The sequence below is a fragment of the Pleurodeles waltl genome, chromosome 9 (assembly GCF_031143425.1).
Source record: "Pleurodeles waltl isolate 20211129_DDA chromosome 9, aPleWal1.hap1.20221129, whole genome shotgun sequence".
Taxonomy (NCBI): domain Eukaryota; kingdom Metazoa; phylum Chordata; class Amphibia; order Caudata; family Salamandridae; genus Pleurodeles; species Pleurodeles waltl.
Window position 1 is genome coordinate 995,540,360 of NC_090448.1, and position 24,198 is coordinate 995,564,557.

Below are 24,198 nucleotides of genomic sequence, written 5' to 3' on the forward strand. Positions count from 1 at the left end.
AACAGCGCACATACTTTCTTTATCCTACAAATTGCCCTTCATGCAGTCTGTACAAGTTCAGTCAATCAATTTCCTTTATTTCAGTAGTAAATTCCATAAAACAGGTCAGAACTTCACAAAATAAAAAAAAAATGAATAAAAAAAAACAAACAAAAAAAACACACAAATTGATTTAACAGGTAAAAAAACAAAAGCCAATTTTAATTAAGATGCTAGAATTGAGAAAATAAGCATGCAATTTAAAAGAGTCTTCATTCACTCATTCATATTGCAGAGGCTTTGTCATATAATTTAAGTTACAATCAATTTGTCATAGTTCTAAAATTACTTTATGTGATAACATGTAAGCATCTGTAGTGAATAATCTAAAATTCCTCTTCAAATGCTTTGTGAATAAAGGTCTCTAGATCAAAAAAATGTAGGATTTGCATTTATGTTGAATCATCACTTTAGGTAGAGAGAATGATCCTGCTGTTGAGCACTCTCTCTAAAATGTGCTTTTCACTAGGTCATTATTCCTACTCCTAAGGTCGGACATCTCCCTCAAGTCTGTTAAACTAATACCGGCGAGATTTTCCAAAGCAATTTCTTTTTCATTAAAATATTCTTCTGAGATTATCTTTGCAGATCCCAATCTCTAATGGCGCATCATTGTAGTTACCTAGCCTCTTAACCCCTTAGCTGCTGGGCCTTTCCCCCCCCCAGTGCTGAGCCCTTTTTTGGCTATTTGGGGTAGTTCGCGCTTAGGGCTTCATAACTTTTTGTCCACATAAGCTAACCACGCCAAATTTGCGTCCTTTTTTTCCAACATCCTAGGGATTCTAATGGTACCCAGAGTTGGTGGTTTCACCTGGAGGAGACCAAGAAAATAGCCAAAATACAGTGAAAATTTATTTTTTTCCAAAAAAATGGGAAAAAAGGGCTGCCGAAGAAGGCTTGTGGTTTTTTCCCTGAAAATGCCATCAACAAAGGGTTTCTGGTGCTGAAATCACTATCTTCCCACCTTTCAGGAACGGGCAGACTTGAATCAGAAAACCAAATTTTTCAACACAAATTTGGCATTTTACTGGGACATACCCCATTTCTACTATATTTGGTGCTTTCAGCCTCCTTCCAGTTAGTGACAGGAATGGGTGTGAAACCAATGCTGGATCCCGGAATGCTAAACATTTCTGAAAACTAGACAAAATTCTGAATTCAGCAAGGGGTCATTTGTGTAGATCCTACAAGGTTTTCCTACAGAAAATAACAGCTGAAATAAAAAAATATTGAAATTGAGCTGAAAACAACAGCCATTTTTCTTTATGTTTTACTCTGTAACTTTTTCCTGCGATGTCCAATTTCTGAAAGCAATATACCGTTTTGTCTGCTGGACTCTTCTGGTTGCGGGGATATAAAGGGCTTGTAGGTTCATCAAGAACCCTAGGTACCCAGAGCCAATAAATGAGCTGCACCCTGCAGTTGGTTTTCATTCTATACTTGGTATACAGCAATTCATTTGCTGAAATATGAAGAGTGAAAAAGAGGTATCAAGAAAACCTTTGCATTTCCAAAATGGGATCAAGATAAGGTTTTGAGGAGCAGTGGTTATTTGCACATCGCTGAATTCCGAGGTGCCCATACTAGCATGTGAATTGCAGGGCATTTCTCAAATAGACGTCTTTTTTACACACTCTCTTATATTTGGAAGGAAAAAATGTAGAGAAAGATAAGGGGCAATAACACTTGTTTTGCTATTCTGTGTTCCCCCAAGTCTCCCGATAAAAATGATACCTCACTTGTGTGGGTAGGCCTAGTGCCCGCGACAGGAAATGCCCCAAAACACAACATGGACACATCCTATTTTTTTTATAGAAAACACAGCTGTTTTTTCCAAAGTGCCTACCTGTAGATTTTGGCCTCTAGCTCAGCCGGCACATAGGGAAACCTACCAAACCTGTGCATTTCTGAAAACTAGAGACCTAGGGGAATCCAAGGAGGGGTGACTTGCGGGGCTCGGACCAGGTTCTGTTACCCAGAATCCTTTGCAAACCTCAAAAAGTGGCTAAAAAAACAAGTTTTCCTCACATTTCGGTGACAGAAAGTTCTGGAATCTGAGAGGAGCCACAAATTTCCTTCCACCCGGCATTCCCCCAAGTCTCCCGATAAAAATGATACCTCACTTGTGTGGGTAGGCCTAGCGCCCGCGACAGGAAACTCCCCAAAGCGCAACGTGGACACATCCACATTTTTGGAAGAAAACAGAGGTGTTTTTTGAGAAGTGCCTACCTGTAGATTTTGGCCTCTAGCTCAGCCGGCACCTAGGGAAACCTACCAAACCTGTGCATTTCTGAAAACTAGAGACCTAGGGCAATCCAAGGAGGGGTGACTCGCGGGGCTCGGACCAGGTTCTGTTACCCAGAATCCTTTGCAAATCTCAAAAAGTGGCTAAAAAAACAAGTTTTCCTCACATTTCGGTGACAGAAAGTTCTGGAATCTGAGAGGAGCCACAAATTTCCTTCCACCCGGCGTTCCCCCAAGTCTCCCGATAAAAATAATACCTCACTTGTGTGGGTAGGCCTAGCGCCCGCGACAGGAAACGCCCCAAAGCGCAACGTGGACACATCAAAATTTTGGGAAGAAAACAGAGGTGTTTTTTGAGAAGTGCCTACCTGTAGATTTTGGCCTCTAGCTCAGCCGGCACCTAGGGAAACCTACCAAACCTGTGCATTTCTGAAAACTAGAGACCTAGGGCAATCCAAGGAGGGGTGACTCGCGGGGCTCGGACCAGGTTCTGTTACCCAGAATCCTTTGCAAACCTCAAAAAGTGGCTAAAAAAACAAGTTTTCCTCACATTTCGGTGACAGAAAGTTCTGGAATCTGAGAGGAGCCACAAATTTCCTTCCACCCGGCGTTCCCCCAAGTCTCCCGATAAAAATGATACCTCACTTGTGTGGGTAGGCCTAGCGCCCGCGACAGGAAACGCCCCAAAGCGCAACGTGGACACATCCAAATTTTTGGAAGAAAACAGAGGTGTTTTTTGAGAAGTGCCTACCTGTAGATTTTGGCCTCTAGCTCAGCCGGCACCTAGGGAAACCTACCAAACCTGTGCATTTCTGAAAACTAGAGACCTAGGGCAATCCAAGGAGGGGTGACTCGCGGGGCTCGGACCAGGTTCTGTTACCCAGAATCCTTTGCAAGCCTCAAAAAGTGGCCAAAAAAACAAGTTTTCCTCACATTTCGGTGACAGAAAGTTCTGGAATCTGAGAGGAGCCACAAATTTCCTTCCACCCGGCGTTCCCCTAAGTCTCCCGATAAAAATGATACCTCACTTGTGTGGGTAGGCCTAGCGCCCGCGACAGGAAATGCCCCAAAACAGAACGTGGACACATCAAATTTTTTCATAGAAAACAGTGCCTACCTGTGGATTTTGGCCTCTAGCTCAGCCGGCACCTGGGAAACCTAGCAAACCAGCACATTTTTGAAAACTAGAAACCCAGGGGAATCCAAGATGAGGTGACTTGTGGGGCTCGGACCAGGTTCTGTTACCCAGAATCCTTTGCAAACCTCAAAATGTGGCTAAAATACCACGTTTTCCACACATTTCGGTGACAGAAAGTTCTGGAATCTGAGGGGAGCCACAAATTTCCTTCCACCCAGCGTTCCCCCAAGTCTCCCGATAAATATGATACCTCACTTGTGTGGTTAGGCCTGGTGCCTGCGTCAGGAATAGATCACACAACGGTCAATGTTGGTCCTTACGTGAGGCAGCTGTTGACCCTGGGGTGATCCATTCCTGACACAGGCACTAGGTGTAGGCACTCAAGTGGGGTAGTGTTTTTATCAGGACAGGTGAGGAGTCACTGGGTGGTAGGAATGTTGTGGATCCCAGCATATTCCTGTAGTTTGTGTGACAGAAATGCGAGAAAAATAGAGTTTTTTTTCAACATTTCAGCTTTGCAGGGTATTCTGGGTAAGAAAACTTTGGGGAATCCACACAAGTCACACCTCTGTGGACTCCCCCGAATGTCTAGTTTCCAGAAATGTTTGGGTTTAGTGTGTTTCTCTATATGGCCGCCGAATCCAGGACCAAAAACACAGGTGCCTGCCTTACAAAACCAGTTTGTTTTGCCATAGACAATTTTGATGTCTCCACAATATGATTTGGGTGGTGGAATTTGGGGCTGAACTAAATTGGTGAGCTCCCAAGAGAGCACTCTCTCTCTGCTTGCCGCCGCATTCACCTGCTCTCTGGGTTGGCCTAACCCACTATTACCCAGTTGCACGAACAGCTTGCGAAGGGACAGCAGGACTGTCCTCATCACCTCCCTCATAATGTACTGGAAGAGGAGTTTTCGAATGGGACTCCTCTGACTGAAAAATCACTCCCAGAGTCTGCGCCATTGTCCTATCCCTCAGATGCTGTCTCAGTATCTGATGTCTCAGTCTCTGATCCTATGTCAGAGCGGTCCTCTATAACCCGAGTGCAGGCAGCAGTCATCCATCAAGATGCCATCTCTGCTATTGGCTAAACTGTTGCTCTAAAACACTAGCCTACGTAGACAGTCACAAAATCGATGGTGTGTGTGAGATACGTGCAACAGTAGAGGCCACCTTACCTGCGCTTCTTCCCTCAATCAGCACGTACTTTCAAGACACTCAAAAAACACCTTGTCACATACCATTCGTCACAGTCTTTAGCACCTCCTGTGCCCAGTCCATCATTCATTATTGGTGCTCCCACTCCCTCCTCCTCGGATTCCCTCATTACCACCCAGCAAAAGTGCCCTTCATCTCTCCATAGACATTACTAATGTACTCAGCTATTTACATAAAATACAGATGTGCTCTTTGCAGTAGGCATATAAACCTTCTGCGCTTCTTTATGGCACTAAAACTGCCACTAGACAAGTCGGACCCTTTTCCCCCCAGGGAAACCACACACATATTGACAAAAGTGATGTATATATGACAGCCAACCACCTGAAACTCAACTCAAGCAAAACTGAAATAATCCTCTTTGGCCCTCACCAAAAAAACCTGGGACCCCCCATGGTGGCCCACCACGCTAGGCCCTGCACCCACCCCCGCCAACTACGCACGCAACCTCAGCATCATCCTAGACTCCTCCCTCTCTATGACCCAACAAATCAACGCTCTTACCTCCTCATGCTTCAACAAACTCTGTATACTGAAAAACATTCAAATGGATCCCCACAGAGACCAGAAAAACTGTCACTCACGCACTCATCAGCAGCAGGCTTGATTACAGAAACGCCCTCTACGCCGGCACCACTCTAAAACTCAAGTGCAAACTACACGCATCCAGAACTCAGCAGCACGACTCATCCTCGACCTCCACCGACACGAACACATCTCTCCACACCTCAAATCCCTCCACTGGCTCCCCATTGACAAAAGGATCACCTTCAAGATCCTCATCCTCACACACAAATCACTCCACAACACAGGCCCTGCCTACCTCAACGAGAGTCACCTTCCACACCCCCACACAAAACGTCCGTTCAGCTGACCTCTCTCTCGCCTCTGACCCCCGCATCAAACACACCACCACCGGGGGCAGATCCTTCTCCTACATTGCACCCAAAACATGGAACGCACTCACAACCCACATTCGCAAGACCCAAAACCTACTTCTTTTCAGGAAGGGCCTCAAAACCTGGCTTTTTGAACAGTGAACCTCCTAGCCCCTTTCCCTCCACCCCCAGCGCCTTGAGACCCTCACAGGTGAGTAGCGCGCTTTATAAATCTCTTTGATACAGATCTACCTATATATATATATATATATATATATATATATATATCTACATAGATATATCTATAGATATATCCATGTACCTAGATATATCTATCTACATAGATATATATATATAGATATATACATATATATTTTTTTTAGTTGTTGTATGGTTTCCTTGGGGGACAAAATGGCCCCCAGGGAAACCCTAAAAACATCTAAAAAAAAAATTGCCCCCACAGGGGGCCACCCTGCCCACGGGCGACCCCCTGTCATTTCATTTTTTTTTTTTGAAGAAAAAAAAAAATCCCCTGGGGGGGGGGGGGCGCGATCGCACTTAAGAGGTTAATCTCTCTCCCATTTGTTTTGTTATTTATACTTAATAAAGCGCATGTTCAACAACAGTTTCTTGGGGTTGAAGTATGCAGAGGAATATCATTAGACAGTTGGAAACTGATTAACCAAATATAAGTTTTTCCATTAGAGTGGAAACTCTGTTTCAAATTGCAAGTAGTCAGGGAGGGAGGTCCACAGAATGAGAGCCTGTACAGCGAAACTCCAACCTCTCAAACATTTTTCAAAATATTTGTGGATAATCAGAGAGTTGGGTTTCACTTGTAAGCATTAAAAACATGACAACCGTCATTTTGTCTGTGTCCGGCTACTTCTTGATCCATTTTACAATACATTCTACAGTGATAGTGGAGCCGTTTACATTTGGAAGTAGGACAACTATTCTCAGGGTAGCAGCTCTGAAGATTTCCAGCTAACAAGTGCCCTCATTAGCCTCTTTGATCAAAACGGTAACACTTCCAATTTCAAGTAAATTAATTCAATATGGAATATTCTGTTCAATGTAATTGAGAAGCAGTCCTTGAAGTGGCCTTTTCTATTCACTGCATCATTTTGATGAGGTCTGTCTGAAATGAAGGCAGAGGCAACACCAAACGAAATATGAATGTGTATTTCTGACTTTAGCTTTCACTCACACAAAGTAAAGCAGATTTCTTATCTTAATATGTCTAAACTTGCAAAGGTGTCAGAATACATAAAAAATAAAAATATAAATAGAAGGTACAGGTAACTGATCGTGAACACAGTTCTGCGCACTGGCTAGGAGACTTAGCACCGTGCCAGACAATGGGTGAATTCATTTTCTAATCTTTCCACACTAGACTCTGCAATTTAGAGGGCACATTTATTTAGGTCCGATTCTGTGAAAAACCTTCTCAACCCAAAAGACTTGAAAATGACGGAGCATATGCGCATCTCTCGCGAGATATGGACTAATCGTGAACCCTCTGAAAACACTATTCTAAAGTGCCAACAGTGTTCTCCTTTTTCCGACTCATCATAGTTTTGTGCCTGCGTTTTGGCAAAATTGGGACTCCAGCTCTCTCATTCCCACTAAAGGGGAGGCTTTCTGTCCCAAGTTTCCTTACTACTTGGATCTAGAGGAAAAACCCTACATGTGGATCAAGGAGCTTATTTAAAATTTGGCTGGATGTGACCACTACTTTAAGTTGTAAAAATGTCCCATCCAGAGGTGTCAGGAATAAGACCATGCGCGGTCCAGGTCCTGCCCGAAACTCCGATACGCGGCTCTACAGCGCTTTCTGCGCACCACTTGTCATCCCCTCTTGCTCAAAAGGTGGCCAACAGCGTTGTCTGCCCTTTGGCAAAGCTCATAGAGCTGCAGGTTCAGTACATTGGTGGACAAGATGCACTTATCAGTGCTATTCTATGAAGGGACTACAATTCCCATGTTTTTAGAGGCAGCAGCCATTTTGGGGTGTGGCAGGCCTATAAAGCCCAGCCACACCCAAGCACGTTGCTCACTATTTTGAAGACTTTGATGCAGCCAGACCTCGTGGGGGTTACTCTGGAGAAGAGCAGAGTTCCTGAACGGCAGAGTGTCATCCAATTGAAGTATCTTAGTTTCCATGGTGCATTCAAAACGAGTAGGTCGTACTCGTAGTGGTAAGGCCTTGATGAATCCAAGTTTGGAGGAAGTCGTTACTTCCAAAAGGTAAACGTGCCCCTTAGCATAACGTGCAAAGCGTTTTCAGTTTCTAAAGTACAGCGGTCTTGGCACGGCAATTCTGGTGCTTCAGTTCACAGATGTAAATCACGCTTGGCACGGCAATTCAGGCGCTTCAGTTCACAGATGTAAAGCGTCCTTGGCACGGAAAACAAAGCGCTTCAGTTCACATGAGTAAGGCGCCCTTGGCACGCCATTCAAAGCGCTTCAGTTCACAGGAAGTAAAGTGCCCTTGGCACAGCATTCAAAGTGCTTCAATTCACACGAAGTAAAGCGCCCTTGGCACAGCATTCAAAGCGCTTCAGTTCACACGAAGTAAAGCGCCCTTGGCACAGCATTCAAAGCGCTTCAGTTCACAGGAAGTAAAGCACCCTTGGCACAGTGAATGCAAGAGTTGAGACCCTTATGGAATAGAGACGCCTTTGTTTATTCCATAAGGGTCTCATCACTTGCATTCACGGAGACGCCTTTGTCTAAGTGTATAATTGAATGTTAATGCTGTTATGAACAAGTATATACATACATGCTTAACCGTTTTTTCTTTTCAGATTTGTCTCCCTGCTGTTCCCTACCCTAATTCCCTTCCCCCAACTGGCTTCACCATAACTCTGTGCTATAACAGCTTTCTGAGTTGGTGATGCCGGAAGGTGGGCCTTTTGTTCGGCGGCGTGCAGATCCTGAGGAAAGGACACTGTGACAGGAGGGGGAACAGCAGGCTTTCCTGTAGCAGAGATTCAGCTGGCTCCAGCATAATTAACTCTTGACATGGCAAGCCTGCCGCTGCTGGGCTGAGAGGTTACAACGATGGCCGCATGAGTTGTTTAGGACAGGCAACTGTCACTGGATTTACATGTCGGGGACAGCCATGAGAGGGATAGCAGAGTCTGTCACGGAAAACACACAATGGCTTCCATTTGAATGGGCTAAATTCCCTGAGCCCCAAGGCCATTTATGTCTATTTTTCAGAAACACATCCGTGCTTTTGGGGTACTATGTTGGTTTGTTTCTGAAATAAAATATCAGACAGGACAAAAAAAACCCAAGCACTTGCAATACAATAGGTCACGCATTTGCTTGAGTTAAAGCTATTGCTATTATAGATTGATAAATTGACTTTTCTTGCCACATAAATTGGTCAACACTGCCTCATAATTTGGTCTTTTCCTGCCACATAATTCCAGTGGCCCTGGATATAATTAAACCAGTTCCATTTACCTTCAGCAGTGCTTGCACGCTGCTATGCTCGACCTAAAAAGCCACCCCAGGTGCCATACAAATTTATTTCATACAAGCCCATCTTTGTAGTGTGATGCTGTATACTTTGGTAGGTACCGCTTTTCATAAGCATACCTTGAAAAAAATCACGTGCCAGACAAACAGTATCAAAAAGTGACAAGTATTTCTTAACCCGGAAGATTGCATAGAAACAGTTGTATCCATTTTTTACATTAGTTCTAATTCTGCTCGATAAAACCCCATTATAATTTGTAAAACAAAAGAGAAAGATTTTAGAAACTGTATTGAGGTGCCATTAATCGATTCGGTCACTGAAGTACATTCCATGTAGATACTAAATGCACTGCTACTCAGTCGCACAAAACACTAAGAAGCTTACATACCACACTGTGCAGATTCCAGCACTAAAGAGCACTAGCTGCTATTGTGACGTTATCACATTTCCCAATATGAACTACACAGTAAATACATGGGGATTGGTATTAACACTGCTCCATTCCAATACTTAAAACTGGTCACAAAACCATCTTCCCCACAAAGTCTAACCCACAAAATCAATCTGTCCTTAACACTGTCTCAACCCTAAAAATATTGCTCCCAGGTTTACTCCTAAACAAACAAACCGTCAATGAAAGCTTAGCCATAAACCAGTTCTTCACAAGTTTGTATAGAATACCCACTGTCTAGACGTCCCCTAGTAGTTCAACAAAACTGCACAACCAAAACCTAGTCCTGACGTTGGCTAAAACACAGACATGCAACACATTTGTCAAACCAAGAGAGTCATTAATTTACCACCCCATTGATGCTTGCATAAAGGCTGATATCTTTTGATCACTGTCTCCCAATAAAAACGGTACAAGTACTCAAATGTATCTTTGCTGCAGTACCCCAAAACTGAACGCCCCCCGCAAAGTAGATACACCAACATAAAAGCAGCTTTTAAAAAACAAATCTTAACCCCTTCACCCTCCCGTACATTCTCAAAACCCAAGGGTTAATCATGGCTCTGCTGTGCCCAACACAGGAACTTACATTGGTCGCTTCTCTTCAGCTCTGACTGCTCCTGTTATGTAAACATTACTCAGAAAGAGAAAACCCAAGCGCAAAGGACACTGGGATATAGAAGAGGTTGTGTTACAGCCAGTTGCAAGTGCATATTTGATGACGTCAGTGGTTGGCAGCGTAGTTCGTAACGATTCTGCCCATCTTTTGGATGGAGGAGTATTTATCAGAAGTGCAATGGTAACAGTTGTTGGGAACAAGCAGCGGCACAAGAAGGATCACAGCAATGACGGGAGGGAGGGGGTGAGAGCGAGGAGGCAACAGATGGCCAAGCAAATGTGACGAGGTGAGCGCAAGAATGCTCTGCAATGAAAAGGGAAGCTTTGCCAAACACAAGCAGGAAGCGAAGGAAAAAAAGGCCCCCAAACAACAGATGAACATGACAAAGCGGAATTATATAGTAGCTGGTCCCTGCTCCCAAGCATGACTGGCCACTGGCAACCAAGGATTTTTAAATGACACTGAAACAAGCAAATTAAATGCCTTTAAGCCCACAGAAGAAGTATACTTAAATGTATACAAGAGGACGCCTGCTTACGCTCACCCTAAAAAGACATGAATCTGCACATAAATTGGTGGTAGGACTCCACTATGTACAACACCTTATAGGCCTTATAAAAGGTCATGTAGTGCTCTGTTATATTTTCATTTAGTCTGCATTTGGATGTTGAGTGTATGAGAAGTTAATGGATTAGGCTGCTGTTTCAACCAACCTCCAAATTATACTTGTTCTGCCTACATACGACACACAAACCCAACTCAATCTCCAGCTATAGCCCCTAACCAGCTTACATGTCTCATCCACATACTTTTAAATCAATGGATTCTTCAAGTCTTCTGCCTCAGCTGGGAGTTTTGTTGCATGCCTTCACTATATGGTTTGTGTAGGAAGTTGGCTCTGTATGCACTATTTCAAAGTAAGGAATAGTATGCACAGAGTCCAAGGGTTCCCCTTAGAGGTAAGATAGTGGCAAAAAGAGATAATACTAATGCTCTATTTTGTGGTAGTGTGGTCGAGCAGTAGGCTTATCCAAGGAGTAGTGTTAAGCATTTGTTGTACATACACACAGGCAATAAATGAGGAACACACACTCAGTGACAAATCCAGCCAATAGGTTTTGTTATAGAAAAATATATTTTCTTAGTTTATTTTAAGAACCACAGGTTCAAATTCTACATGTAATATCTCATTTGAAAGGTATTGCAGGTAAGTACTTTAGGAACTTTGAATCATTACATTAGCATGTATACTTTTTACATAAAACACAAATAGTGGTTTTAAAAGTGGACACTTAGTGCAATTTTCACAGTTCCTGGGGGAGGTAAAGTAATGTTAGTTCTAACAGGTAAGTAAGTCACTTACAGGTTTCAGTTTTGGGTCCAAGGTAGCCCACCGTTGGGGGTTCAGAGCAACCCCAAAGTTACCACACCAGCAGCTCAGGGCCGGTCAGGTGCAGAGGTCAAAGAGGTGCCCAAAACACATAGGCTTCAATGGAGAGAAGGGGGTGCCCCGGTTCCAGTCTGCCAGCAGGTAAGTACCCGCGTCTTCGGAGGGCAGACCAGGGGGGTTTTGTAGGGCACCGGGGGGGACAAGTCCACACGGAAAGTACACCCTCAGCAGCGCGGGGGCGGCCGGGTGCAGTGTGCAAACAAGCGTCGGGTTCTCTGTAGGTTTCAATGGGAGACCAAGGGATCTCTTCAGCGGTGCAGGCAGGCAAGGGGGGGGCTCCTCGGGGTAGCCACCACCTGGGCAAGGGAGAGGGCCTCCTGGGGGTCACTCCTGCACAGAAGTTCCGATCCTTCAGGTGCTGGGGGCTGCGGGTGCAGGGTCTTTTCCAGCCGTCGGGACTTTAGGTTCAGGCAGTCGCGGTCAGGGGGAGCCTCGGGATTCCCTCTGCAGGCGTCGCTGTGGGGGTTCAGGGGGGACAACTTTGGTTACTCACGGTCTCGGAGTCGCCGGAGGGACCTCCCTGAGGTGTTGGTTCTCCACCAGTCGAGTCGGGGTCGCCGGGTGCAGTGTTGCAAGTCTCACGCTTCTTGCGGGGATTTGTAGGGGTCTTTAAATCTGCTCCTCTGTAACAAAGTTGCAGTTCTTTTGGAGCAGTGCCGCTGTCCTCGGGAGTTTCTTGTCTTTCTTGAAGCAGGGCAGTCCTCTGAGGATTCAGAGGTCGCTGGTCCTTTGGAAAGCGTCGCTGGAGCAGGTTTCTTTGGAAGGCAGGAGACAGGCCGGTAAGACTGGGGCCAAAGCAGTTGGTGTCTTCTGTTCTTCTTCTGCAGGGGTTTTTCAGCTCAGCAGTCCTCTTCTTCTTGTAGTTTCAGGAATCTGTTTTCCTAGGTTCAGGGAAGCCCTTAAATACTAAATTTAAGGGCGTGTTTAGGTCTGGGGGGTTAGTAGCCAATGGCTACTAGCCCTGAGGGTGAGTACACCCTCTTTGTGCCTCCTCCCAAGGGGAGGGGGGCACATCCCTAATCCTATTGGGGGAATCCTCCATCTGCAAGATGGAGGATTTCTAAAAGTTAGAGTCACTTCAGCTCAGGACACCTTAGGGGCTGTCCTGACTGGCCAGTGACTCCTCCTTGTTGTTCTCATTATTTTCTCCGGCCTTGCCGCCAAAAGTGGGGGCCGTGGCCGGAGGGGGCGGGCAACTCCACTAGCTGGAGTGTCCTGTGGTGCTGGCACAAAGGCTCACCGCCAGGTGTGACAGCTCCTGCCTGGGGGAGGTGTTAGCATCTCCACCCAGTGCAGGCTTTGTTACTGGCCTCAGAGTGACAAAGGCACTCTCCCCATGGGGCCAGCAACATGTCTCGGTTGTGGCAGGCTGCTGGAACCAGTCAGCCTACACAGATAGTCGGTTAAGGTTTCAGGGGGCACCTCTAAGGTGCCCTCTGGGGTGTATTTTACAATAAAATGTACACTGGCATCAGTGTGCATTTATTGTGCTGAGAAGTTTGATACCAAACTTCCCAGTTTTCAGTGTAGCCATTATGGTGCTGTGGAGTTCGTGTTTGACAGACTCCCAGACCATATACTCTTATGGCTACCTTGCACTTACAATGTCTAAGGTTTGGTTTAGACACAGTAGGGGCACAGTGCTCATGCACTGGTGCCCTCACCTATGGTATAGTGCACCCTGCCTTAGGGCTGTAAGGCCTGCTAGAGGGGTGTCTTACCTATACTGCATAGGCAGTGAGAGGCTGGCATGGCACCCTGAGGGGAGTGCCATGTCGACTTACTCATTTTGTTCTCACTAGCACACACAAGCTGGTAAGCAGTGTGTCTGTGCTGAGTGAGGGGTCTCCAGGGTGGCATAAGACATGCTGCAGCCCTTAGAGACCTTCCCTGGCATCAGGGCCCTTGGTACCAGAGGTACCAGTTACAAGGGACTTACCTGGATGCCAGGGTGTGCCAATTGTGGATACAAAAGTACAGGTTAGGGAAAGAACACTGGTGCTGGGGCCTGGTTAGCAGGCCTCAGCACAATTTCAATTCAAAACATAGCATCAGCAAAGGCAAAAAGTCAGGGGGTAACCATGCCAAGGAGGCATTTCCTTACACAACCCCCCCCCCCCCCCAAACGAAAGAGGATGAGACTAACCTTTCCCAAGAGAGTCTTCATTTTCTAAGTGGAAGAACCTGGAAAGGCCATCTGCATTGGCATGGGCAGTCCCAGGTCTGTGTTCCACTATAAAGTCCATTCCCTGTAGGGAGATGGACCACCTCAACAGTTTTGGATTTTCACCTTTCATTTGCATCAGCCATCTGAGAGGTCTGTGGTCGGTTTGAACTACAAAGTGAGTACCAAAGAGGTATGGTCTCAGCTTTTTCAGGGACCAAACCACAGCAAAGGCCTCCCTCTCAATGGCACTCCAACGCTGCTCCCTGGGGAGTAACCTCCTGCTAATGAAAGCAACAGGCTGGTCAAGGCCATCATCATTTGTTTGGGACAAAACTGCCCCTATCCCATGTTCAGAGGCATCTGTTTGCACAATGAATTGCTTGGAGTAATCTGGAGCTTTTAGAACTGGTGCTGTGCACATAGCTTGTTTCAGGGTGTCAAAGGCCTGTTGGCATTCTATAGTCCAGTTTACTTTCTTGGGCATTTTCTTGGAGGTGAGTTCTGTGAGGGCTGTCACAATGGATCCATATCCCTTCACAAACCTCCTATAGTACCCAGTCAAGCCAAGGAATGCCCTGACTTGAGTCTGGGTTTTTGGAGCTACCCAGTCCAGAATAGTCTGGATCTTGGGTTGGAGTGGCTGAACTTGGCCTCCACCTACAAGGCGTCCCAAGTAAACCACAGTTCCCTGCCCTATCTGGCATTTGGATGCCTTGATAGAGAGGCCTGCAGATTGCAGAGCCTTCAAAACCTTCTTCAGGTGGACCAGGTGATCCTGCCAGGTGGAGCTGAAGACAGCAATATCATCAAGATAAGCTGCACTAAAGGATTCCAATCCAGCAAGGACTTGATTCACCAACCTTTGGAAGGTGGCAGGGGCATTCTTTAAACCAAAGGGCATAACAGTGAACTGATAATGCCCATCAGGTGTGGAGAATGCTGTCTTTTCTTTTGCTCCAGGGGGCATTTTGATTTGCCAGTACCCTGCTGTTAAGTCAAAGGTACTTAAGAATTTGGCAGTCCCTAATTTGTCTATCAGCTCATCAGCTCTAGGAATGGGATGGGCATCTGTCTTGGTGACAGAATTAAGACCTCTGTAGTCCACACAAAACCTCATTTCTCTCTTTCCATCTTTGGTGTGAGGTTTGGGGACTAAGACCACTGGGCTAGCCCAGGGGCTGTCAGAGTGCTCAATTACTCCCAATTCCAGCATCTTGTGGACTTCCACCTTGATGCTTTCCTTAACTTGATCAGACTGTCTGAATATTTTGTTTTTGACAGGCATGCTGTCTCCTGTGTCCACATCATGGGTACACAGGTGTGTCTGACCAGGGGTTAGGGAAAAGAGCTCAGCAAACTGTTGCAGGACCTTCCTACAGTCAGATTGCTGTTGGCCAGAGAGGGTGTCTGAATAGATCACTCCTTCCACTGAGCCATCTTTAGGGTCTGATGAGAGGAGATCAGGGAGAGGATCACTCTCAGCTTCCTGGTCCTCATCTGTTACCATCAACAGATTTACATCAGCCCTATCATGGAAGAGTTTTAGGCGGTTTACATGGATCACCCTCTTGGGGCTCCTGCTTGTGCCTAGGTCCACCAGGTAGGTGACCTGGCTCTTCTTTTCCAGGATTGGGTAAGGGCCACTCCATCTGTCCTGAAGTGCCCTGGGAGCCACAGGCTCCAAAACCCAAACTTTCTGCCCTGGTTGAAATTCAACCATTGCAGCCTTTTGGTCATACCAAAACTTCTGGAGATGTTGGCTGGCCTCAAGGTTTTTACTTGCCTTTTCCATGTACTCTGCCATTCTTGTGCGAAGGCCAAGTACATAGTCCACTATGTCTTGTTTAGGCTCATGAAGAGGTCTCTCCCAGCCTTCTTTAACAAGAGCAAGTGGTCCCCTTACAGGGTGGCCAAACAGAAGTTCAAAGGGTGAGAACCCTACTCCCTTCTGAGGCACCTCTCTGTAAGTGAAAAGCAGACATGGCAAGAGGACATCCCATCTCCTTTTGAGTTTTTCTGGGAGCCCCATGATCATGCCCTTTAATGTCTTGTTGAATCTCTCAACAAGGCCATTAGTTTGTGGATGATATGGTGTAGTGAACTTATAAGTCACCCCACACTCATTCCACATGTGTTTTAGGTATGCTGACATGAAGTTGGTACCTCTGTCAGACACCACCTCCTTAGGGAAACCCACTCTGGTAAAGATACCAATGAGGGCCTTGGCTACTGCAGGGGCAGTAGTCGACCTAAGGGGAATAGCTTCAGGATACCTAGTAGCATGATCCACTACTACTAGGATGTACATATTTCCTGAGGCTGTGGGAGGTTCCAGTGGACCCACTATGTCCACACCCACTCTTTCAAAGGGGACCCCCACCACTGGGAGTGTAATGAGGGGGGCCTTTGGATGTCCACCTGTCTTACCACTGGCTTGACAGGTGAGGCAAAACTCCTTAACCTTCTGGGACATATTGGGCCAGTAGAAGTGGTTGACTAACCTCTCCCACGTCTTGGTTTGTCCCAAATGCCCAGCAAGGGGAATATCATGGGCTAAGGTCAGAATAAACTCTCTGAAACCCTGAGGCACTACCACTCTCCTAGTGGCACCAGGTTTGGGATCTCTTGCCTCAGTGTACAGGAGTCCATCTTCCCAATAGACCCTATGTGTTCCATTTTTCTTGCCTTTGGACTCTTCAGCAGCTTGCTGCCTAAGGCCTTCAAGAGAGGGACAGGTTTCTTGTCCCTTACACAACTCTTGCCTTGAGGGTCCCCCTGGGCCCAAGAGCTCAACCTGATAAGGTTCCAGCTCCATAGGCTCAGTTCCCTCAGAGGGCAGAACTTCTTCCTGAGAAGAGAGGTTCTCTTTTTCTAGTTGTGTTGCAGCTGATTTCCCAGCTGACTTTCCTTTTCTCTTGGTAGGCTGGGCCTTTTTTCCAGACTCCAGCTCTACTTTTTCACCCTGTGCCTTGCACTGTGCCCTTGTCTTGACACACACCAGTTCAGGGATACCCAGCATGGCTGCATGGGTTTTCAGTTCTACCTCAGCCCATGCTGAGGACTCCAGGTCATTTCCAAGCAAACAGTCTACTGGGATATTTGAGGAGACCACCACCTGTTTCAGGCCATTGACCCCTCCCCACTCTAAAGTTACCATTGCCATGGGATGCACTTTAGTCTGATTGTCAGCGTTGGTGACTGGATAAGTTTGTCCAGCCAGGTATTGGCCAGGGGAAACCAGTTTCTCTGTCACCATAGTGACACTGGCACCTGTATCCCTCAGGCCCTCTACACTTGTCCCATTAATTAAGAGCTGCTGCCTGTATTTTTGCATGTTAGGGGGCCAGGCAGCCAGTGTGGCTAAATCCACCCCACCCTCAGAGACTAATGTAGCTTCAGTGTGACACCCGATTTGCTCTGGGCACACTGTTGATCCCACTTGGAGACTAGCCATTCCAGTGTTAGCTGGAGTGGAGTTTGAAGTGGTATTTTTCTTGGGACAGGCCGTGTCTCCAGTTTGGTGTCCAGACTGACTACAGCTACGACACCAGGCCTTTTTGGGATCAAAGTTTTTACCCTTGTACCCAGAATTGTTTTGTGAAGAGGCTCTGGGCCCACCCTCCTGTGCAGGTTTTTGGGGGCCTGTAGAAGACTCTTTACTATTTTTGTTTTTGGCTGTCTCGCCACCCTTCCCCTGGGGAGGTTTTGTGACCCCTTTCTTTTGGTCACCCCCTGTGGAAGTTTTGGACTCCCTAGTCTTGACCCAATGGTCCGCCTTCTTTCCCAATTCTTGGGGAGAAATTGGTCCTAGGTCTACCAGATGCTGATGCAGTTTATCATTGAAACAATTACTTAATAGGTGTTCTTTCACAAATAAATTGTGCAGCCCATCATAATTACTTACACCACTGCCTTGAATCCAACCATCTAGTGTTTTTACTGAGTAGTCTACAAAGTCAACCCAGGTCTGGCTCGAGGATTTTTGAGCCCCCCTGAATCTAATCCTATACTCCTCAGTGGAGAATCCAAAGCCCTCAATCAGGGTACCCTTCATGAGGTCATAAGATTCTGCATCTTTTCCAGAGAGTGTGAGGAGTCTATCCCTACACTTTCCTGTGAACATTTCCCAAAGGAGAGCACCCCAGTGAGATTTGTTCACTTTTCTGGTTACACAAGCCCTCTCAAAAGCTGTGAACCATTTGGTGATGTCATCACCATCTTCATATTTAGTTACAATCCCTTTAGGGATTTTCAACATGTCAGGAGAATCTCTGACCCTATTTATGTTGCTGCCACCATTGATGGGTCCTAGGCCCATCTCTTGTCTTTCCCTTTCTATGGCTAGGATCTGTCTTTCCAAAGCCAATCTTTTGGCCATCCTGGCTAACTGGATGTCCTCTTCACTGGAGTTATCCTCAGTGATTTCAGAGAGGTTGGTCCCTCCTGTGAGGGAACCAGCATCTCTGACTATGGTTTGTGGAGTCAGGGCTTGAGAGGCTCCTGGAGCTGTAGTTTGGAAGGTCTGGAGCCCATTGCTATTTTCTTTAGTTTACAGAGTGACCTTAGCTCTCTCATCTGTAGATGGAGGTAAGGTGTGGTGTCGAGTTCCACCACATTCACATCTGTATTAGACATTATGCTTCTAAAAGTTGGAATACTTTTTAAGAAACTAAAACTAGTTCTAGAATCTAATTCAAACTTTTACCAAACTTTTAAACTCTAAAAGAAATGCTAACAGGGACTAACACAAGGCCCTAGCAGGACTTTAAAGAATTTAGAAAAATTTCAAATTGCAAAAATCAATTTCTAATGACAATTTTTGGAATTTGTCGTGTGATCAGGTATTGGCTGAGTAGTCCAGCAAATGCAAAGTCTTGTACCGCACCGCTGATCCACCAATGTAGGAAGTTGGCTCTGTATGCACTATTTCAAAGTAAGGAATAGTATGCACAGAGTCCAAGGGTTCCCCTTAGAGGTAAGATAGTGGCAAAAAGAGATAATACTAATGCTCTATTTTGTGGTAGTGTGGTCGAGCAGTAGGCTCATCCAAGGAGTCGTGTTAAGCATTTGTTGTACATACACACAGGCAATAAATGAGGAACACACACTCGGAGACAAATCCAGCCAATAGGTTTTGTTATAGAAAAATATATTTTCTTAGTTTATTTTAAGAACCACAGGTTCAAATTCTACATGTAATATCTCATTTGAAAGGTATTGCAGGTAAGTACTTTAGGAACTTTGAATCATTACATTAGCATGTATACTTTTTACATAAAACACAAATAGCTGTTTTAAAAGTGGACACAGTGCAATTTTCACAGTTCCTGGGGGAGGTAAAGTAATGTTAGTTCGAACAGGTAAATAAGTCACTTACAGGTTTCAGTTTTGGGTCCAAGGTAGCCCACCGTTGGGGGTTCAGAGCAACCCCAAAGTTACCACACCAGCAGCTCAGGGCCGGTCAGGTGCAGAGGTCAAAGAGGTGCCCAAAACACATAGGCTTCAATGGAGAGAAGGGGGAGCCCCGGTTCCAGTCTGCCAGCAGGTAAGTACCCGCGTCTTCGGAGGGCAGACCAGGGGGGTTTTGTAGGGCACCGGGGGGGACACAAGTCCACACAGAAAATACACCCTCAGCAGCGCGGGGCAGACGGGTGCAGTGTGCAAACAAGCGTCGGGTTCTCTGTAGGTTTCAATGGGAGACCAAGGGATCTCTTCAGCGGTGCAGGCAGGCAAGGGGGGGGGGGCTCCTCGGGGTAGCCACCACCTGGGCAAGGGAGAGGGCCTCCTGGGGGTCACTCCTGCACAGAAGTTCCGATCCTTCAGGTGCTGGGGGCTGCGGGTGCAGGGTTTTTTCCAGCCGTCGGGACTTTAGGTTCAGGCAGTCGCGGTCAGGGGGAGCCTCGGGATTCCCTCTGCAGGCGTCGCTGTGGGGGCTCAGGGGGGACAACTTTGGTTACTCACGGTCTCGGAGTCGCCAGAGGGTCCTCCCTGAGGTGTTGGTTCTCCACCAGTCGAGTCAGGGTCGCCGGGTGCAGTGTTGCAAGTCTCACGCTTCTTGCGGGGATTTGTAGGGGTCTTTAAATCTGCTCCTCTGTAACAAAGTTGCAGTTCTTTTGGAGCAGTGCCGCTGTCCTCGGGAGTTTCTTGTCTTTCTTGAAGCAGGGCAGTCCTCTGAGGATTCAGAGGTCGCTGGTCCTTTGGAAAGCGTCGCTGGAGCAGGTTTCTTTGGAAGGCAGGAGACAGGCCGGTAAGACTGGGGCCAAAGCAGTTGGTGTCTTCTGTTCTTCTTCTGCAGGGGGTTTTTCAGCTCAGCAGTCCTCTTCTTCTTGTAGTTTGAGGAATCTGTTTTCCTAGGTTCAGGGAAGCCCTTAAATACTAAATTTAAGGGCGTGTTTAGGTCTGGGGGGTTAGTAGCCAATGGCTACTAGCCCTGAGGGTGAGTACACCCTCTTTGTGCCTCCTCCCAAGGGGAGGGGGGCACATCCCTAATCCTATTGGGGGAATCCTCCATCTGCAAGATGGAGGATTTCTAAAAGTTAGAGTCACTTCAGCTCAGGACACCTTAGGGGCTGTCCTGACTGGCCAGTGACTCCTCCTTGTTGTTCTCATTATTTTCTCCGGCCTTGCCGCCAAAAGTGGGGGCCGTGGCCGGAGGGGGCGGGCAACTCCACTAGCTGGAGTGTCCTGTGGTGCTGGCACAAAGGGGTGAGCCTTTGAGGCTCACCGCCAGGTGTGACAGCTCCTGCCTGGGGGAGGTGTTAGCATCTCCACCCAGTGCAGGCTTTGTTACTGGCCTCAGAGTGACAAAGGCCAGCAACATGTCTCGGTTGTGGCAGGCTGCTGGAACCAGTCAGCCTACACAGATAGTCGGTTAAGGTTTCAGGGGGCACCTCTAAGGTGCCCTCTGGGGTGTATTTTACAATAAAATGTACACTGGCATCAGTGTGCATTTATTGTGCTGAGAAGTTTGATACCAAACTTCCCAGTTTTCAGTGTAGCCATTATGGTGCTGTGGAGTTCGTGTTTGACAGACTCCCAGACCGTATACTCTTATGGCTACCCTGCACTTACAATGTCTAAGGTTTGGTTTAGACACTGTAGGGGCACAGTGCTCATGCACTGGTGCCCTCACCTATGGTATAGTGCACCCTGCCTTAGGGCTGTAAGGCCTGCTAGAGGGGTGTCTTACCTATACTGCATAGGCAGTGAGAGGCTGGCATGGCACCCTAAGGGGAGTGCCATGTCGACTTACTCATTTTGTTCTCACTAGCACACACAAGCTGGTAAGCAGTGTGTCTGTGCTGAGTGAGGGGTCTCCAGGGTGGCATAAGACATGCTGCAGCCCTTAGAGACCTTCCCTGGCATCAGGGCCCTTGGTACCAGAGGTACCAGTTACAAGGGACTTACCTGGATGCCAGGGTGTGCCAATTGTGGATACAAAAGTACAGGTTAGGGAAAGAACACTGGTGCTGGGGCCTGGTTAGCAGGCCTCAGCACACTTTCAATTCAAAACATAGCATCAGCAAAGGCAAAAAGTCAGGGGGTAACCATGCCAAGGAGGCATTTCCTTACAGTTTGCACAAAGATATTTTAAAATGTTACCACCAGAACGTAATTTATAGTTAGATAGCAATGTAAAAATCCTCTATTCCAAAAAGTGACACAGCCAAGGCAAAATCAAAACATTAGAAATAACTGCAGATTAAGCTCTTCCTCTGGGAACTGGAGTGTTGGAATGCTGCACGGTCACCACGATTGGTTTGCTTTTTGGTTGAACCCTACTTTTATTGGCTATAGAACTCAGAGTTCTTTAGTCATGCCAACCAGAGGCAAAGTGTTTGTGCTACTTATTTCAATATTATGTAATTGACATACCCCTTGATTGGAATATTCAACTTACCTAGAAGTCCCTTGAATTTAGTATTGAGAGGGTAACAAGTGTCTGCAAGTTAACTGTAACCAGTAGGCTGCAGCACTTGTTGTGCCATCTACTGTAATGACAATGCAAAAATGACTATAGACCTCCCACCAGTAACCTGGCTGTAGAGATTTAAACTGCAGTTCTGACCGGTCAAAATAATCCTTTTTGACAGGTCTAAAAACCTTCCCTTTAAAAATGTATTTTTGAGTCCCCCCACTAAGTAAGCCTTACTGCTCATTAAGGCAGGGTGCAAGATATTTAAAAGTAGGACACATAAAGGTGAATATTAAACATCCTTAAAGTGACTAGCATTTCAAAGTTATTTTCACTGTAGCAGGGCTGGCTGTTCCATACTAGAGGATTGGGATACAATATTAAGTGTAATAAATGCTATCTCCACCAACAAAACATCTAGAGAAATATTTAAGGACTCTCTTTAATAGTTAAAATCCAAATAACTGGTAAAGTTGAACTTTGTTTAATTATTACAGAAAAGGCAGTTTCAAGAAGTGCCATCTAGCTTAGGTCCTCGCACACAGGTACGCTCTGAAATAATATGAGCAACTCCACTGACGTTCCTTTCTAGGAAATTTACAAACTTCCACTTGCCACTTAGTATAAAGGTAACTTTTTCCATGTATAATAGGTTCCAAATGAAGTATAATCAACAGCCTAACATATGAACTGTACTCATTCACCAAAACACTGCGACTAATAGATATCCTGCTAGGATTAATAGCAAATAAATGTCCTCCTCCCCACTAGATACCCAAACATACCCCTTCCTGTATCAGGGATCAAATATTTATATTATGGAGTGTTACATTATCTTCAAATATTCCTTCAGCTGAGCACCTTCATAAACAATTTATTAATGTACCATCTCAACAAAGATTTGATCAATCACTCCTCTGAATATCTGTATGCCCTATCGAATTGCTGCTGCTCACTGAGGTTTTGATGGGCTTTATTAATATCTCTCATTGTTCTTCAACCATCACAACCTCTTCAAAAACCTCCCTGCATCACCACAGTCTTTCTATGACATCTCACATTATGTTTAAAACTAGTTGTAGGTTAAAGTCTTTGTTTGGCAAACACATTTCAAAAAGTTTACAAAGCCTGTGGCTCTTTCTTAAATTATGGTTTGAACACCCAATGTTGGTGCACCTGGTATGGAAATGGCTCAGTTTCTTATCATTAGAAAGAAAAAGCGTTTGTAGTCCTTTTCTTTTGATATACACTAACTAAACAAAGAGTAGGTCAAAACAATAGGAGCAAACTAATGGAATAGATGAGTTTTCAAAGCAGAACTCAAATGGCAGCACAAAAGTGTGCATTTGAACAGTTACACATTTTGCATTGAGTTGTTTCAATGAAGAGTGGGATAAAAAGTTAATCCCTTTTCACAGTCACATTTGGGAGCTTATCTGATACAAATTCTACCCCGGTGCTCCCAGTGATACTGGGGTGCGTTCACAGCAAGGACTAGATCAGCAATCACATCCACCACTCCAGAAGTAACAAACAAAGCTGTTACTACAGCAACTATGTTTGCTGCAACACAAGTAACCAAATCAGTGGCCACCACTGTCACCATGGCAAGAACTACAACAGCTCCAATCACAGCACCAACAACAGAACTACAGCATGAACCTCAACACCAACCATACCTGCTACCATGGCACAGACAAGAACAGCTATGACACCTGCAAGGAAGCAAGATCTAACTGCAGTGATCTCTGCCGGAAAAACAGCAGGGATGACAGCAGGGACAACAGCTGCAGCACAGCAGCCAAAGCAGTAACAACACAGTCACCACAACAGAGGGGACCACAGCAACAGTTGTAATGGCAAGAGACAATCAGAGTGACTAGAGCAATCACCATAGCAGCAATCAGACTAGTGCTCATAGCAATAACTAGTTAAGCATCAACCACTGTAATTAGCACAATGGTGGGAGCAACAATAGCTTCAACCACTGCAGTGACCATAGCATCAACAAAAAGCCATAACAGAAACCACAACTCCTGCACCCAAAGCAGCAACAGTTGTGAGCACCGAGGGACAACCTCCATAATGGCAGCTTCCACCACAGTAGCGACACCAATAGTGATCAGCTGCCATCCTGAAAGTAGAGACAACAGCAGCAAAACCTAAAACAGCAACTACATTTGCTACAAGAGCCATCATGACAGAGGCAACCACATCTATTAGCAAGGCAGGGACAATGACTGCTAGTATAGAAGGGGCCACACCAGAAGCCACTGCTATTACTGTAGCAGGATGAGCAGCAGCCCCAACTGCCATCATGGCAGACACAACAGAAGTAGCAAAAGTTGCCACAGTGGTAACCACAGTAGAGACAATAGCAACAGTAGGAACTAAAGCAGCAGAAACAACAACTACCATTACATGAGAGACATCAGTAATATCTGCTACCACAAGAATGCATGACTTTACAACACATGCAACTGCCACACATTCCTTTTCCACAAAGCCATTACCATAAAAATGCCTTTACCAAGCATGGTAAGCATATATAATTGTATATTGTATTTATATAGTGTTTACTACCTCT

At 45.9% G+C, this 24,198-nt stretch overlaps 1 protein-coding gene across 1 annotated transcript in view; it reads right to left on the minus strand.

Moving 5' to 3' along the window:
* MAPK1IP1L (mitogen-activated protein kinase 1 interacting protein 1 like) overlaps positions 1 to 24,198 on the minus strand; it is a 169,884-nt gene that overhangs the window by 83,353 nt on the left and 62,333 nt on the right. The window lies entirely within an intron of this gene.